This window comes from Castanea sativa, chromosome 1 (genome assembly GCF_040712315.1).
Source record: "Castanea sativa cultivar Marrone di Chiusa Pesio chromosome 1, ASM4071231v1".
Lineage (NCBI taxonomy): Eukaryota > Viridiplantae > Streptophyta > Magnoliopsida > Fagales > Fagaceae > Castanea > Castanea sativa.
The window spans coordinates 69,230,523-69,243,594 of NC_134013.1; the positions used below are offsets into that span (position 1 = coordinate 69,230,523).

General features: G+C 38.0%; 1 pseudogene; it reads left to right on the forward strand.

Moving 5' to 3' along the window:
• Positions 1-13,072, forward strand: part of LOC142633009 (alpha-dioxygenase PIOX-like) — a 37,680-nt pseudogene that overhangs the window by 1,236 nt on the left and 23,372 nt on the right.

Sequence of the window (13,072 nt, forward strand, 5' to 3'; positions counted from 1 at the left end):
CTCAATCTGACAACTGGGTCTGAACGCTTTAAGTCTTTTTAACAACTGCACAAGACAAGTTATTATGACCACGAATTTAACACTAATTTTCAAATCTATTTTATAAAAATTGGTATGGAATTGTTTGTGGTGCTAATTTTTTGTTTAAAATGCCATGTGGTGGTGCCGTTCAAGCCACGCACACACTTCCGCCGCCGGACGCATCAAGCAATTGATACTTAAAAATGAATATGACACATTGACAAACCGTGAATTTTGGTTGGCCGTATAGATATAGGATTTAATTATGACATTTGACTGTAATTGAAATTTCTTAGAAGGTTGTTGCGTGCAGTTATAATGGTTTATTGTTTTCACATGCCCAAGTCCTTCCCCCACTTTTGTTAACCCGCTTGTGATTATATACTTCAGAAGGGAGTTTGTGAGCAAACGATAGACTTTGTTGTCTGTAATAATGGCCTTGGTTAGGGCCTTACTGCACCTCTCTATCTATTCATCCACAAAGACTTTCATGAAGCTGTTGCAAAGATAACTCTCATAGACACTTTCCTCTTCTTTGTAAATAAAATCTCACCTTATATTTCTTTAAGGCTCAATCATTTTTATTTCAAGACACACCTGTTGTGACATTATCTTTCATGTTTTCATGCAGATTGTGCACTCCGCTGATAAGTTCTGCAAATGGCACCGCTTACCAGTGATCATTGGTCTGGTTTATCTGCTTATCCGTCGACACCTTTACCAGAAGTACAATTTGTTTAACGTTGAACCTTCAGTTGATGTTCAGTTTGACCCCAAGGATTATCCATATCGGACAGTAGACGGAAAATACAACGATCCCTCCAATGCTAAAGCAGGCAGTGTACCAACTTTGTTTGGCAGAAATGTTCTCCCAGTTGATCAAAAGGATAAGGTATTAAAAAACCAAAAGGATAGAGTATTTCTTTGTTGGACTATATGAGTACTATCATATCATATCTACTCTAATATAACAGTGGGATGCATTAAATTGAATTCCTTACTGTTGACTTTTTTTTTCTTGATTGGAATTAGGAACTTGAGTTCAAATTTCAATTAAACAAAAAACTAATTGATATCTTAATTTTATTATAACAAAAAGATAATTATTATGACGTTGATGATTGAGACCATAAGTTCAAATCTACTGTATTTTAAATTTTTTTTAAACTAGTCATAGGTTCAAATCTATTCCTTTTTTTAATCGGAAAAAAAAAATTCTACCCATGGTTTATGTTGTGTCATCTTGTATATTACAACCAGTAGCAAAATTAAGAATTTGCATTTAAGATGGCAAATAAAAAAGGAAATGATTAATATTTTTTCTCAGTATATATTATAGAGTTCAATTAATGATGCCTTAATGCGTTGGTTAAGGTTAAGGTTAAGGTTAATGTTAAGTAGTTTTTTTTTTTTTTTGAACGTGAAGATAGAATTTTATTCAATATATTAGTATATGTATTACATAACCCTCCACCAGAGTACATTAGTGGAAGGTAACGTGGGCCTATGCATGCATCTGCATGTCTCCCTACTAGACAATACAAGACATGATCACGTGCACACCCCAACAACACTTAAGGCTCACAACACCAAACACGAAATACATTTTTTTTTTTTTGGTAAGAAAGGAATTTCATTAAGAAAACTAAACAGCCAAAGGCTCAATAGGACAAAGCTTGCTTAAATACAACCCAGCAATATCAAAATTGAAAAAAGCTAGCAAATCCACAGGCGGATTTTCAAACAGGATAAAGTCAGTATTTTGCTTTGCTCCCTTTCTAGCAAGTTGGTCAGCAACTCTATTTGCTTCTCGATAACAATGTTTAAATCGAATCTGGGGATCTGAGATGCCAGCTGCCTGCAGTCGTCCAACAAAGGGGAGACAAGAGAGCTTGAGCGGGTGGGTTGCACAAGGATGTCTATGATAGCTTTTGCATCCAACTCAACTTCAATGGCTGGATAGCTCCTACCAACGCAAATGCTCAACCCATCTCTCAAGGCCCATAGCTCCGCTTCAAAGCTTGAAGTTACTCCAATTTTCCTGGAAAAGCCCACCATCCAATTACCCATCTCATCTCTGATCACCCCTCCTCCTCCAGCTAAGCCCGGATTTCCCAAAGAAGACCCATCAGTGTTTAGCTTGCTCCAATTTCGCTGTGGTCTTTCCCATCTGATATCCTTCAAAGTGGAACTGTTTGCAACTCTCCAATCCGCAGCACACCAGTAGAAATCGCTAGCTTGACTAGTAATTTGGGCTACCAGATTTGAAGGGTAGCTCCTATTATGGAAAATAGTCCTGTTTCTCTGCTTCCACAACATCCAAATGGCAAACAAAAACACAAACTTCCAAGGAGGGTGGTTGTCACCGTTTGGCTGGTCCTTAGTTGCATTTGCAGACAACCAAGTGTGGAGATCAGATGCAAAGAAATTTCTGTCCTCCTCAGTGATGCCCAGTTGCTTCCAAGTCTCTTTGCTTCTCCGGCAATCTCGAAGCATATGAATTATTGTTTCTGGTTCCTCTCTGCATTGAGGACACAAAGGATCCAAATTTATACCCCTTGAGGCCAAACAAGCTTTGACTCCAATACTGTTATGAAAGCATTTCCAAACAAAGAACTGAATTCTAGGGATGATTTTAGATTTCCAAATCCAATGCCCCTTAAACTCATGGCATTCATCAGTTGGGGTTGCTAGCTTATAAGCACTTTTCAAATCAAACTTTCCATGGGAGTTATTAGACCAGGCCAACCTGTCCTCACTTCTAGCAGCTAAGGCATAAGGTGTGGCTTGGACCTCCATCTTAATTCTTGAAGGGAGCTCCAAAGAAATTTTATCCCAATTCCAACCATTTGCCGATATCACATCTTTAATTTTTAACATCCCCTCATCCCTGTTTAGAGGCCCCTGCACTAGGTTCCGGATTCCACATCTTCCTTACATCCCGAGCTGATGAATGCTCCCCTTGATCCTGTTGGTTTTGACGGACCGCGACTTGGTAAGCCGTTTTAACCGAGAAAATGCCTTTCTTGTTTTCCTTCCAGATTAGTTCATCCCTGGTGTGTGTGTCCGTGAGATTGATCCGTTGAATCTCCTCCACAGTAGAATGCATGAAATTTGTGTGAAGGACGTGTGTGCCACTGCTTTATGTCTGGGTCAAAGAGGTCACTCACCCTTAAATTCATATTTGCATTGGGTTGGAATATAGGGGGTGGGGTAGCCATCTGTGGTCCCCCAGTTTGATACTCCTCCCATCACCCACCTTCCAAACCATAGCTTTTCTTATCAGTTCCCTGGCTTCTAGCAAACTGCGCCATACATAAGATGGGTTGGAACCCAACACAGCTTCCATGAACGAGCACGTAGGAAAATAGCGGGTCTTGTAAACTTTGAAAAATAATGAGTGGCTTCTTTGGATCAGCTGCCATGCTTGTTTGGCTAGCACAGCTAGGTTAAAGGCATGAATATCTCTAAACCCCATTCCACCTTTATCCTTTGGGTTGCACAATTTACTCCATTTGATCCAGTGTACTTTTTTCTCATCTCGGGTTTGGCCCCACCAATATTTTGCTAATATTGAATTAATGTCCTCACAAATCCTTTTTGGGATTTTGAACATGCTCATAGAGTAAGTTGGTATAGCTTGTGCCACCATCTTGATTAGGACCTCTCTACCGGCTTTGGAGATATTCTTCTCCTTCCATCTCATCACTTTTTTTGTTACTCGCTCCTGCACCTGCTTGAAGGTGTTCACCTTGGACTTGCCTCCCACCATTGGTAAACCAAGATACTTCTCACAACTTGACATGATTTGGGCACCTAGCATGTGCTGAATGGCTAGCCTTATAGGTTGCTTTGTGTTTGAGTTGAAAAAAAGTGTTGTTTTTTGTCTATTGATAGCTTGACCCGATGCTCTCTCATACATTGTTAGTATATTCAGTAGGTTTCGTCATTCTTCAGTTGTTGCCTCACAAAATAGTAGACTATCATCGGTAAATAGCAAGTGTGAAACCTTTACTCCTCCATGGCATGACACCACTCCTTTCAACAGATGGCTATCTACAGCTCGCCCTATGAGGGAGGAGAGCCCTTCTGCACATAATAGGAATAGGTAGGGAGACAAAGGGTCTCCTTGCTTGAGTCCATGGGTTGGTGTGATGAAGCCTCTTGGTTCTCCATTAATGAGGGTCGAGTATGATGCAGTGCGCACAGTTTCCATGGCTAGGTTGACCCACTGTTCAGGAAGGCCAATGTTTTGCATTATCCGTTGGAGAAACTCCCACTCCACTCTGTCATATGCCTTGCTGATGTCGAGTTTCATCACCATGTGGCCCTTTTTTTTCCTTTGGTCCTGTTTCTCATACGGTGGAGCATTTCAAAAGTAACTGTAGTATTATCTATAATGATTCTACCAGGCACAAAAGCACTCTGTGAGTCAGAAATTACATTGGGTAGTATTGGTTTTAGCCAGTTGGCCAACACCTTAGATATGATCCGTGATACAACATTACCCAAGCTAATGGGCCGGAACTCCGTGATGTGTTCTAGCTCATTTTTTTTTGGGATGAGTACAATGTGTGTATAGTTCATTTTTCTAAGATATCTCCCTGAGTGTAAAACAGATAATACAGTAGTAGTTACATCATGTCCTACAATATGCCAGAATTTTTGAAAAAAGAGGGGTGACATACCATCGGGTCCTGGTGCTTTGGATGGGTGCATCTGGAAGAGTGTTGTTTTTACTTCATCTGCTGTGTAAGGGCGAGTCAAGGCTTGGGCCATGTCATCCGTCACTACCCGGTCCACTGAATCAATCACCTCTCCCATATCTAGGGATCTGGAAGAAGTGAGAAGTTGTTTGTAGTATTCCTTTGCAATGGTGGCTATCTTATCCTCATCTGTGTGCCAGTCCCCTTCCCTATCATACAGGCACCCAATATTGTTTTTCTATCGTCGTTGGCTCGTTCTTTGATGGAAGAACTTCGTATTCTTATCCCTTACCGGTAACCATATCGATCTTGATCTCTGCCTCCAAAATACTTCCTCATGGTGTAGGAGTTCATTTACCTCCCTCTTCATGTCATGTATTCTCTCTACATTCCTTTCATATCCAATCTCCACCAATGCATGCAGTTCACCTTGTTTTGCCTCCAACCGATTTCTAGTGTTCCTAAAGGTACCTCTGCTCCATGCAATGAGGTCCATTCTACACCTTTTGATCTTTTCAAATAGGCAGTACATGGGGCTGCCTGTTGGCCGTTAGTGAGTCCATAAGTTTCTAATAACGGATTCACACTTTGTATGTGCTATCCATTTTTCCTCAAACTGCTGGATTTTATGCCTATGTCGACGGGGTTGGTTTAGTGGAGCCATGTCCATCAAGATAGGATCATGGTCAGAGTAAGATACGGATAGATGGCTCACTTTGACTCTCGAAAACATCTCACACCAATCTGTTTTTGCAACTGCCCTATCTAATCTTTCCTCAACAAAAGCTTCCTCCCCCCTGCCGTTCCTCCATGTAAATCGATACCCACTGAAACCCAGGTCTACTAGACCGCAATGAAGGAGTGTATTTCAGAATTCGAGCATTGGTGCCATCGGTCTACGCACGCCACCATTCTTCTCATCGGATGTCAAGATTTCATTAAAATTACCCAAGCAGACCCAAGGGAGGGATGCACGAGCATGGAGGTGTCTCATTAGCCGCCGCATTTCGGTTTTGTGCTGTTCATCCGGATGGCCATATATTCCAGTTAATCTACATAGTGGTGATACTTGTGTGTGTACTCTCATGTCTATATGGTTTGGTGAATAGTTCTGTATGTCCACAATCACATCTGTTCTCCAAAGAAGTGCTATACCCCCTCTTTGACTTTCACATGATACTGCAAGCATGGAAGGGAAGCCCAGCTCTTCTTTGATCTGTTTCATCTCTCTAGCAGTCAATTTTGTTTCCATGAGGAACAAAATTGTGGGAGCTTTTTTCCTTACCAGTTCAGCAAGAACCTCGACTACGCGGTGGTTCCCAAGCCCCCGGTAATTCCAACTTAAGGCGATCATTGTGCTCGACGGGGCTGAGCCTCAGCCTCCACCATTGGTATTGTGTTCTCCATGCTTTTGAACCTCTTAGCATCGTCATTGCCATGGTCATTGTTCTTAGTGTGTCTCTTTGTGCCCACTATCCCTTGAGTTGGTTGTAGTGTATTGGTTAGTGTTGTGACTGGGCGGGTGATTTTTCGGTTCTAAGTTTTTGTTTTTTGGTCTTTTAGTTGGTCATGTGATGGTTGTTGGTGTTTTGGTTGGTCACGTGAGGGTGGGACCAGGGTTTGGTGGGTTATTTGGTTTGCGTCATAGCTGATTGGGACTGCAAATAAATTGTTTCCTTGATTCTTGGTCATTTTCCAATTCGGTCTGGGGCTGATGGGGGTTTAATTTAGTAATTGTTGGCAGCTGTGATGGTGTAAGTGTGGAGTTAAGGCACGTGGGTTCCGTTTTGTTTTTTGGTGGACTTGAAGCTGGCCTCTTAATTCTGTCCAGCTGTGGTAACGGATCCGAGGCTTTATTGGGATTAATGGGGCATGAAATTTGGTCCGTGAATCTCGGGCTTGCATTTATTACAGTGCGACTCGCCAAAATTTCAGTATCGGTTTCGGCAGCCGAATCAGTTTCGTGGGGTGGAGCTGGTGCAGGTGGCGTCCTTTAGTTCCGGCGTGCTTGGTACTGGTCTTTGCTCGTGTCTGTGTTTCTTGTCTGGTTTCCAACCTTAAGCCACTCACCGTATGGCCTTTCTCCATTCTCTGCGTTCACTGGTAGCAGACACTCATTTTGTTCGTGGCCGATTCGGCCACAGTTGAAACACCATCCCACAAGCCTCTCATACCTGAAAGCCACACTAGATATCTTTCCTTCTGGGCTGCTGACTGGACCACCACGCTTGAGTGGTTTGTTCAGTGGGACTTCCACTTGTATGTGCAGAAACTAGGATTGGTCCGAGTTGATAGCTTTATAGCCCACCTCCACAAGCTCATCGATTGTCCGACCTATATCGCTCCCTGCTTCCTCATTGATAAGGTCAAAGGGCAGCCCCCACACTTGAATCCAAAAGGGTTGTTTCGTGAAAGTAACATTCCTCACTGACATTCCTTTCTCCCATCGTCGAAGCGCCAACAAATGGTTGTTGAAACACCATGGCCCATTGTTCCAAACCCACAACAATTGGCTCTCCATCACAAACTTGAACTATAGTAGTCCTTCCCCCACTTCAATTATCTTCAAGTCATCCCCTAGCTTCCACATGGAGCATATTAAGTTCTTAGCGAGGAGCATATTAATTGACTTTGTTGTGAGGAACTTTCCAATGAGACTTAGGGAGAACTCTTCCAATACTTTTTCTCGCTTCACTGGGCCGATTGGCATGACCTCGTCTTCATTTGTTGTGAGCGTCATATTTTGAATACGTTCGAGGACCTCAGATTCCATGGTAGTGTTTGTATCAGTCTTCGTATGTCTTTAAGATTAATGTAGTGTAGTGGACCATCTAATTTCCTCTCTTGGTTTGAAAGGAAATGGTAAGAAGTACTCACTCTGAAGTGAGAAGAACGCTCCTCTCAAGCAGGAGAAAAACTTATGTCGGTTTCTTTTGGGCCTAAGTCTAATGTTAAGTAGTTTATAAGTTATAAGTTATAACTCAATAAAGTTTACCTTGTCCATAAACCTTGATTTTAAGATTGAATTATAAACCATTAAATATAATAATTAAGTTTAAAAATTACTAATAAGTTCAAAAATTTTAAAAAATTAGAATAACAATCAATGAATGCATAAAAAAATCAAATAACAAATAAGATATTACATTGATATATTAATTATTTTTATGAAGGAAATAGCAATAAACGATTTATATGTTAGATAATATATATATATATATATATATATATATATAATATTTAATAAAAGGATAAGAATAAAGAATAAAAGAAGAGCCACATACCTTGGGAGTAGACAAGATAGTGGTTGCTAATATCAATTAAAATAATGTTTGCTTTTGAAGTGCATAGTGTGTTAACCACACACTGTTCCTCTTGAAATTGGAGAGTAAAAGCCTTTACCACTTAACACTAAAAACGAGTCAAACAAAATAAATTGAAGCAAAGAACTGAAGAGGAAAGAAAAAGCACAACAATGGTGGTGCAGTTTTTTGATGATCAAGAAGAAGCGTGCACAGCAATACAATCTTCTTCTATGATTAAAGTAGAAGTAAGCCAGAGAAGTTATTTTTGATTGAGGAAGAGGGAAAATTTGAAATTCTTTTGGCTCCTTTTTGTTAATTTTTTATTTTTTTGTGAGATAATTGTTAAAATTATGTGTATATTTTAGATTTTCTTATAAATTTCGACATTTTTTGAAAAGATAATACTATTTAGGGATATATAACAAATTTAATAGGGAGATTAGGAGGCCAAAGAGCTTATCTACTTTGATTTTGTTTTTAAATTTTCTGGAACTCATATATAGGATCATATACTTTAATTTTTTTTCAAAAAAATTTGGGAGGGTGGGGGGAAGGCTCCCTTCGGCCCCAACATGGCTCCGCCACTAATTACAATTCATTAATATGCTTTAAAAAGTCTAATAAAAATTATTAGTAAGACAATTTTTATATTTAAGGCAATTTTTTTAATAAAATTAAGAGAGATTTAAAAGACCATTCTAATTGAAATTCTATAGTGTGGTTCTATGGTTCTACCACTGTTATTTCTTTTATTTTGAGATATGCACCATGTTATTTCACCACATGACAATGGTAGTTTTTTTTTTTTCCTCCTTTGTTTTCATTTTCAAAATTTATTCATATAAATTATTAAGATAATTCAATTCATATTGAACTCTAATACCAAAATTCCTAGGAAATCTAAAGATGTTTCATTATCTATTTTAAAAAAATTACAATCTAAATATTTATTTCGTCAAAAGTCATATATATATTGTAAGTGCACAATTACACCTGGCCCCAAGAACAGTTACGGGCTCAGGCCCAATGAGCCTTAAACAATATGAATTTGTAGAGTGTGGGCTTGAAACCCAGGTTAGAAGTGTGTGAGGATTAAATGACAAGCCAAAGATTGCAAACACTCAAAAACAACGGGGAATATTGTAAATCAACCTCCTCGGACGTAAGCCAAGAGTTGTTCTTATATTATCTCTTCCTCTTTTTTTCTTTTCCTTTTCGATTACAAAGTAGTCCGTCCCCATTTTCAGTTCTAGGTTGCTCCTTAAATACTCTTCTTTTTGATACTTTGTACACATGTTGCCCCAACTCCCCCTTAGCCTAGATATTTCTTTTCTCAGTGCCTTTGAATAGTAACCAGAAGTTTCCCTTCCACTGTTCAGGTGTCACTTCCCCATTAATGCGGCCAGGGTGGTAGGTGCAGGGTCTTTAATGCGGATGTGGCAGCCTTTATCCTTGGTATTTCTCTAGCATCGATACTTCTAGGACATTCAAGGGTTCACACCCTTTTACCATTGGTCTTCACCATGTCATTCCCTAACCTTTACAATGAAGTCCTGGAATCTCCGATGTCCGTCCGAGGGGAAAAATCATCCTCGGCTGTACTCTCGGATCCTCGGCGTATGGGCCGACCCACAGTACTAACAAGTTCTAAACCTAGGAGCAGGTCGGCCTTCCTTAGCATGGCCCAAAGGCCCATATACCCATCAGGGTCTTTTTACTCCCCACACACACATATATATATATATATATATATATATATATATATATATATATAGAGAGAGAGAGAGAGAGAGAGAGAGAGAGCACTCCATCACATAAAAAAAGATTTTGTGTACTGAGTATATGTAATGCCCCTCTTACATATGGTTGAAATTCACCTATGTAAGAATGAGATTACATGTGCTCGTTAAACCATATATGCTCTTTAGGGGTGTTCACCAAACCGCATAAACCGCACCAAAACCGCCCGCAAAATGGCATACCACACCGCAAGTAATAGTGCACCGCACCACACCGCATGGTGCAATGCGGTTTGTGGTTTTACAATAAGAAAACCGTACCGTACCGCACCGCACCCTCTCTATATATTAATATTTTTAATTATTTTTAATATTAAATATATTATTAATAGTTTAATAACCCTAGTTTAAAAAAAAAAAAAAAAGTTTGATAACCCTAGCAAGTGTTGATTAGGAAAGCTAGCCTAAAATAAAGAAAAACTAGCTCAATAGTTTAAAACTTGGACCAAAATAAAAGGAAAAATTAGTTTTGGGCTAGGTAGAAAAAGCCCAAAATTTGAAAAATATATCAACTTCAAATCATTCAAACTGCATCTTATACACCGCACTGTATATATGACCGCAAAAATGAGGTGCGGTGCGATTATGGTTTTGGCTAAACTTTAAACCGCACCGCACATGTGATAGCAAAAATAAGGTGCGGTGCACTTATGATTTTAGCTAAACCGCACCGCAAAGTGCGGTGCTAAAAATGGCCCAAAACCGTACCCACCGCACCGCAAACACACCTAATGCTCTTAGTTCACAATGAGTATATATGTCCATGTCACAAGATTGATGATGTTCTTTGTTGTTTAAAAAAATTTGTCATTGTCTTCTTTTTGTAAGTGATTTCACAAATATTGTAAGGATTTTAAAAGAAATTTTGTTGTAAAATTTTTAACGAAAAATTTTGTATTGTAAAAAAAAATTTAATTCTAAAATTTGTTTTTTGGTTTTCATTTTCAATGACCCCCCCCTCCCCCAAAAAAGTCTTTGTAGGGGATGGAGTGATGACTCATTGAAGGTATCAGAGCAGTTAAAGTAAGGGAGTCAATCTTGTATCGAAGGCTGTATCGGTTTGACCAGTGGAACGATATATTTCGATACCGGTCAATACCAGTGTACCATTTCGGGTTTACCGTTATTTTTTATATTTATAAATATATATATGTGTGTGTGTGTGTGTTATAATAAATATAAAAATGTACCATAAAACATTACCTTAATTTAGAACAAATTATTCATGGTTTTAAACCTTAGCATCAATTAAAAGAAAAAAAAAACAATATAAAAAATAAAAAGCTTAATTATTCATTGCATACTAAGAAAACAAATAATATTAATAAGTTACTATTTTTCCTTTACAAAAATTCAAAAATTACAAAACTAAAAAAAAAAAAAAAAACTTTTTTCTTTTGTACCGGCCGGTATTGCCTGAAATCGGCCAGTATGGCCAGTATTTAAACTAGTATACGAAATATTGGTGTTTCAATACCGGTATATATACCGGTACGGTACATACTGACCGGTATGACTGATACCAGTACTATATCGATTACATTGATCTAAAGTGGATAGGCTGGGTGGGGTACCTTTTGTAGGGGAGAAAGTCAATTTCAAGTTCAAATAAAGCTAGTGATACCACTAAAGTTTACAATAATTTCATAGTATTATTAATTTAACCTACCATCACAAATAAGCTCATTACAATTTTCAATTTGAATTTTCAAAAGGTAGGCGGTAAGCTAACACGGTGAAATTATTGTGATTTTTCGTTATGTCCCTATAAGGATTCTTTCATGGTTAAAATTTCAATATATGGATTTAATAGAGTATTATATTATTTAAAATTTTAAATAGCGTGACACTTAACACAACTTTAAATTTATAAAACTTAACCTAAATAATGAAATAGAACCATTTTGAATGAAAATAAAAAAATTTCTTGTCTCTTGAGTTATAGTGAAACTTTAGCAACGTATATTATATATTCCATTACATAAAATTTATAAAAAGATAGAAAATACTTTTAAATAACACACACATACTATTTAACCTACAAATTTTATACTATATTCTTATAAAATAATCGAATTACATTTTCCCACACATATTGCATGAATTTGCGACTAGTTATAATTAACTAAGCTAGAATAACATGTAGTTAATGAAACCAGATCCAATGGTGGTGGCCACAAAACTTCTTGCTCGGAGAAAATTCAAAGACACAGGAAAGCAATTCAACATGATAGCAGTTTCTTGGATTCAGCTTATGATACATGATTGGGTCGATCACTTGGAGGATACCAATCAGGTATGCTTTATAGACAACACAATTTAGAACAATTTGTTTAATTTTTGAAGGAAAAAAAAAAGGTACAATGCTTAAATGTGTAAATATATATTTTATGTTTTGGATAAAACCATCGTAGATTGAGTTGATTGCACCTAGAGAAGTTGCAAACCAATGCCCCCTCAAGTCTTTCAAATTTTACAAGACAAAAGAGGTTGCAACTGGCTTTGATGAAATAAAGACTGGTACACCGAACACTCGTACGCCATGGTGGTAAGAAACTAATTTACACTTTACATTTCTATTATTTAAAGTGTGCCAATTCCAAACAAAAAAGCATAATTAAAAGAGTCTTTAAGTACAAAGTAGAGCCCTCTATAACAAACTGAATGTAGTGATTAATTAGTCATTATAGCATAATACAAGAAGTTACTCGACCCCATCCAAATATAGGCTTAGTATCCTTTGCATCAGTTTCCAATTATAACTATTTTACTTTGCTATATTAATTCTTAACACTTTGCACAATCAAAAAAGAAAAAAAAAACAGTGACCATGACAAAACACTAATTATGTAATTAATTTTTAGTTCTCACTTCTTTTCTTTTTTCTTTTTTTTCAAATTTCCTTAACTTCACATGAATGACGGTGAATATTAGGGATGGAAGTGTTATATATGGGAGCAATGTAAAAAAGTTGGAAAAAGTGAGAACACTCAAAGATGGGAAGCTCAAAATATCACCAGATGGTCTTCTTCTCCATGCCCAAGATGGCATTGCTGTGTCAGGAGATGTTCGTAATAGTTGGATTGGTGTCTCAACATTACAGGCCCTCTTCATTAAAGAACACAATGCAGTCTGCGACACCCTCAAGGCAAGTAGTACTTTATGACCCAAAAAACGAAAAATGTGATTCAATTACTTGTTTTTGGGATTTGATGAGCCATGGCATGTGACCACTTTTCAA